The sequence below is a fragment of the Chroicocephalus ridibundus genome, chromosome 2 (assembly GCF_963924245.1).
Source record: "Chroicocephalus ridibundus chromosome 2, bChrRid1.1, whole genome shotgun sequence".
NCBI classification, from domain to species: Eukaryota; Metazoa; Chordata; class Aves; order Charadriiformes; family Laridae; genus Chroicocephalus; species Chroicocephalus ridibundus.
In genome coordinates, this window is record NC_086285.1 from 15312128 (window position 1) to 15318127 (window position 6000).

The window sequence follows — 6000 nt, forward strand, 5'->3', positions numbered from 1 at the left end:
AAGAACAAATTAAAAAATGGGGAAACCCATAGTTTGGCAAATAACTTGACATTCTGTGAATTGCTGTGTACTCATTTGTCGCTTACTCATTTCATGACAGAAATTATTATAGTGGAAGAATAATATTCTGACTAGGTAACAGCGTAAGGTGGCTGAAATGTTTAATTTGACTGGTAAGTTTAACATATATGAATGATGGTATTTCTGCTGCAACAGGAAAAAAGAATGGCAATTGAGATCTGTTACATTAAATTCTCTCATTTCCTCTGCTGAATAATGAATTTTCCCTATATAATAATTTCCTTATAACATATAATAATTTCCTTATAACATGATGTTATGGTTTGAAGAACCCACAACAATTTATTGTTGTTTAGACAGTCATTCTATCACCCAGTGATCCCTCCACACCCAGGAAGGGGAATCAGAAAAAACAAGGAAACCCAAGGGTTGAAATATGAACAGATTTAATAGAATAATACTAAATAGTTAACATTAATTATATGAAAGAACCAATATTGATCCTGATACCAATATAAAATATATGAGGATTATACTTAGACAATTCTATCAGTAGGAAGCTGTGCACTCCCAGCAGTGGGTAGCAAATGTCAGACACTGCAAGTGTTACTGCTTCAGGAGGAAAGAAAGGGCTCAGTGGTCTGGCACCAGGGTAAGAAGTTCTCAGGATCACAGCCATCATAGAAGAGGAGACACTCCTCAGCAAACTTTCTAATTTATATTGAATGTGATGTTCATGATATGAAATAATCCTGTTGGACAACTTGGGTCAAGTGCCCAGGTCTCACTTGTCCTCATTCCCGCACCTGGTGAGCTCGAAAATACTGAGGCTTGGAAACCCACATACCATAGGTGACTATAAAGTAAATATTTTCACAAATTCAGACACTAGAGTCTTCTAAAAATGCAGTTTTCCCTAGCATTAGAAGAGACCTTACTGAAAAGTAGTCCCTGCTTACTGCAGGGGGCTTGGACTAGATGACCTTTAAAGGTCCCTTCCAACCCAACACATTCTATGATTCTATGAAAAGTAAAATTACTGAAAGAGAAATTAATCCTGTGTCACTCAAACCAGGACATTCCACTCCTTATTTCATAGCATATATATGTCACACTCAAGTTACTGCTACATTTGTCTTCTAATATATATGCACATGCAGACATAATTCTCTAAAGCTATGAACTGTTCCTCTAAAAGGTCTATTGAATTCCTTTAATCCAAAACTGTGGGTTCCATCTGCCATAATAGTCCTTCTGGATAGGAACAAGTGATGTGGCATTCACTGAGTTGTCAGATTGGGACAGGGTGACAGACAGGTGGAGTTGGGCGCAGCAATGTAGTGTGTTGTGCCCGTGGAGAGCATGTTCCCTGTTGCTGGATGCCACTGGACAAAGCTGGCTCTGGTTTCTCATTACCACTATGTTATCCTGAAAAATACTTATTGCACACTGTTAGTGTTATGTAACAATTAACATCATACAGTTTAAAATTAAGGATTCTCACCCAAAATCAGATCGCCTTGAGGTACACATCAAACTTCTCCATTCTTCCACATCACCCACCAGGTATGCCCTGGTTCTTCAGCAAAAGCAACCCCATGAGTGGGTCTGCCCTTACCGGAGGCCGGGGTAACCCAGACTGTTTTCCCCAGCATATTCTTTACGTGCACCACAGGGACCTTTTCCCCTTCTACGGTAGGTAAAAGCTCTGACTGAGTGGGATCAGCTCAGCTGACAGTTCCCCTGGTGTTGACTAACCAGGTGGCCTTTGCTAAATGCTCATCCCACTTCTTAAATGTCCCAGCACTCATCGCTTTCAGGGTAGTCTTCAGTAGTCCATTGCGTCATTCGACTTTCCCGGCAGCTGGTGCGTGATGGGGGATGTGATACATCCACTCGATACCATGCTCTTTAGCCCAGGCATCTATAAGCTTATTTTGGAAATGAGTTCCATTATCTGACTTAAATGTTCTCTGGAGTACCATATCGCCACAAGACTTGTCTTTCAAGGCCTAAAATAGTGTTATGGGCAGTGGCATAAGGCACAGCATATGTTTCCAGCCATCCGGTGGTTGCTTCCACCATTGTAAGCACATGGCGTTTGCCCTGGCGGGTTTGTGGAAGGGAGATATAGTTAATTTGCCAGGTCTCCCCATACTTGTATTTCAGCCACCGTCCTCCATACCACAAAGGTTTTGACTGTTTGGCTTGCTTAATTTCAGCATGTTTCACATTCATGGATGACCTGTGCAATAGCATCCATAGGCAAATCCACCCCTTGGTCACAAGCCCATATATATGTTGCATCTCTTCCTTGATGACCTGAAGTGTCATGGGCCCACTAAGCTAAAAACAATTCATCCTTATGTTGCAAGTCCAAGTCTACTTGAGGCACTTTAATCTCAGCAGCCTGATTCCCCTGCTGGTTGTTTTGATGTTCCTCAGTGGCCCAATTCTTGGGTATATGGGCATCTACATGACGTACCTTCACAGAAGACTTTTCTGATTGGGCAGCAATATCTTGCCACAAGTCAGCAGCCCAGATGGGTTTACCTCTGCGCTGCCAGTTGCTCTTCTTCCACTGCTTTAACCATCCCCACAAGGCATGTGCCACCGTCCACGAGTCAGTATAGAGATAAAGCACCGGCCACTTTTCTCATTTAGCAATATCTAAAGCCAACTGGATGTCTTTCACTTCTGCAAACTGACTTGACTCACCCACTCCCTCTGGTGCTTCCACAACTCGTTGAGTAGGACTCCACACAGCAGCTTTCCACTTTCGCTGTTTTCCTACACTACGATAAGATCCATCAGTGAATAGCGTGTATCACCTCTCATTTTCCAATAGTTGATTATATGGTGGGGCTTCCTCAGCACACACCACCCTCTCCTCTGGGCACCCTCCAAAGTCCGTGCCTTGTGGCCAGTCTGTGATCACCTCCAAAATTCCTGGAGGATTGGGGTTCCCTGTTCGAGCTCACTGAGTAATTAGTGCTACCCACTTACTCCACGTCGCATTAGTTGTGTGATGTGTGGAAGGAGGCTTCCCTTTAAACATCCAGTTCAGCACAGGCAACCAGAGTGCTAGAAGGAGCTGTGCTTCAGTGCCACTTACCTCTGAAGCAGCTCGAACTCCTTCATATGCTGCCAATATCTCAATAATTCTCAGTGGCAGTATAGCGAGCCTCTGATGCTCTATATGCTCGACTACGAAACCCTAGGGGTCAGCCTCGAGTCCCTCCAGGTGCCCTTTGCCAGAGACTCCAGGTAGGGCCATTCTCCCCGGCTGCGGTGTAGAGCACATTTTTTATATCTTGTCCTATCCGGACTGGCCCAAGTGCTACTGCATGAACAATCTCCCGTTTAATTTGTTCAAAGGCTGATTGCTGCTCAGGGCCCCATTTAAAAGCATTCTTCTTTCTAGTCACTTCATAGAGAGGGCTCACAATCTGACTGTAAGCAGGAATGTGCATTCTCCAGAAACCCACAATGCCTAAGGTGGCTTGTGTTCCCTTTTTGTTAGTAGGTGGTGACCTAGCTGTTATTTTATTAATCATGTTCATTGGGATCTGGTGACACCTGTCTTGCCACATAATTCCCAAGAACTGAATCTTTTGCACAGGTCCCTTGACCTTACCTTGTTTGATGGCAAAACCAGCTTCCAGAAGGATCTGAATTACCTTCTCCCCTTTCTCAAAAACTTCTGCTGCTGTATTACCCCATCCAATGATGTCAATGTATTGCAGGTGTTCTGGAGCTCCACCCTTCTCCAGTGCAGTCTGGATCAGTCCATGGCAAATAACAGGGCTGTGCTTCCACCCCTGGGGCAGTTGATTCCAGGTGTACTGGATGCCCCTCCAGGTGAAAACAAACTGTGACCTGCACTCTGCTGCTAAAGGAATAGAGAAAAGTGCATTAGCAGTATCAACTGTAGCATACCACTTAGCTTCCTTTGACTGCAGTTCATAGTGAAGTTCTAACATATCAGGAACGGCCACACTCAATGGTGGCGTAACTTCATTCAGGCAATGATAGTCTACTGTCAATCTCCATTCGCCATTAGGCTTTCACGCTGGCCATGTGGGATTGCTAAAGGGTGAACGAGTCTTACTGATCACCCCTTGGCTTTCCAGCTGATGGATCAACTTCTGAATGGGGAGCAAAGAATCTTGATTAGTGTGATATTGTCGCCTATGCACCATTGTAGTAGCAACGGGCACATTTTGTTCCTCGACCCTCAACAGCCCCACAATAGAAGGGTCCTTTTACAGGCCAGGCAAAGCATACAGTTGCATGACTTCCTCTTGTTTCCACTGCTGCTACACCAAACGCCCACCAGTGACCCCATGGGTCCTTAAAACACCCTCTCCTGAGGTAATCTATGCCAAGTATGCACGGAGCATCCGGGCCAGTCACTATGGGGAGCAAAGTCAGTTCTTGAGATCCCCCTGTCACTCCAACAATAATGGTGGATTCTGCCCCTCTGTGATTTGATGGCATTAGGGTGCACTGTGCACCAGTGTCCACCAAGGCCCTGTACTTTCGTGTTTCTGATGTGCCAGGCCATCGAATCCACACAGTCCAGTAAACTCAATTATCCCTTTCTCCCTGATCATGCACGGTAGCCCACAGGGTATGTCGCAGTGTGTATCGTTTCTCTTGAACGGGTTTGTCAGGGGAATGTTTTTCCCTAATGGCTGAAAAGCCAGGTTGGGAGTTCACGCTGTTCACCAGCTGGGATATTTTGTTGAGCATGCTGCAAAAGAATTCCGCGGAATTGTCAGATGCTTTTCTGACAGCTGAGACATCAATCTGTGGAAGAACACTCAATGCCACAGAGTTATCAGATGCTTTTCCTGTGGCCTGGTCAGGTGGTTTTTCTGCAGCTGAGACACTGGCCTGTGGGGTGGAAAGGGGGTTATCAGTGTAATGCTGCACTCGAGCATCCATCTCGCCCACCGTCGGTGCCTTATCGTCTTTCCAGCTAAACAATGACAATACAATAGCATACACTGGTGGTGCGCTCACTACCCACTTGTGCCAAATGGGTCCAGTAATTTTGAGTGCATCTGGATCTAATGGTGTCAGCGGGTTGTCCAAATCAGTAAAAATCATCTCCCACACAGCTATTTCCCTCAGATTCTTAACACCTCTCTCAATAGTTGTCCACTTGCATGGGTGGTATATGACGTCATCCCTAAAAGGATACCTGCTCCTCACACTTAACAGGAGTCGCCTCCAGAGGGTGAGGCATTGTGGTATTCCTCCAAAGGCCCTGTCAATACCCGATTCTCTAGCCAATGGTCCCAATAGCTTGGCTTCTCTACCGTCTAAGTCCAAAACATTGGCTCCAGTATCCCAGCATCAGAGCAGCCAAGTAACTACTTGCTCGCCTTCATAACGGCTGTAATCCTCACATATATCTTGCAGCTCGCTTAGGGGTAATCATCGAGTGTTTACCTCTGCTTCTGTGGTGTGTAAATTTTGTGGTTGACCATCGCTACCTGCTCTAATTGCATATTTCCTCTTAGGTACAGGATTGACTGGTAGTGGCACTGGTTGAGTCTGTAGGTCAGCTGCATCATCCATCACCGAGGTCAGAGTAAGTTTAGTACTCATTGAAGCTGCAGGTACAATGTCTGTCGTGGCGGCCGGCAGGATCTGCACAGGTGTGATGTCTGTCCCGGTGGCCAGTGGGGTCTGCGCAGGCATGATGTATATCACAGGGGCCAGTGCGGTCTGCGCAGGTGTGATGTATGTCGCAGGGGCTGGCGGGGTCTGCACAGGTGTGATGTCTGTCACGGTGGCCGGTGGGGTCTGCGCAGGCGTGATGTATATCACAGGGGCCGGCGGAGTCTGCATAGGTGTGATGTCTGTCACAGGGGCTGGCAGGGTCTTTACTGGTTGTGTCCCTTTACGGCAGATCCAGCCAATGGAGAATAGCAAGCCTGCAAAGCTTAACACAAGCACAATGATTGA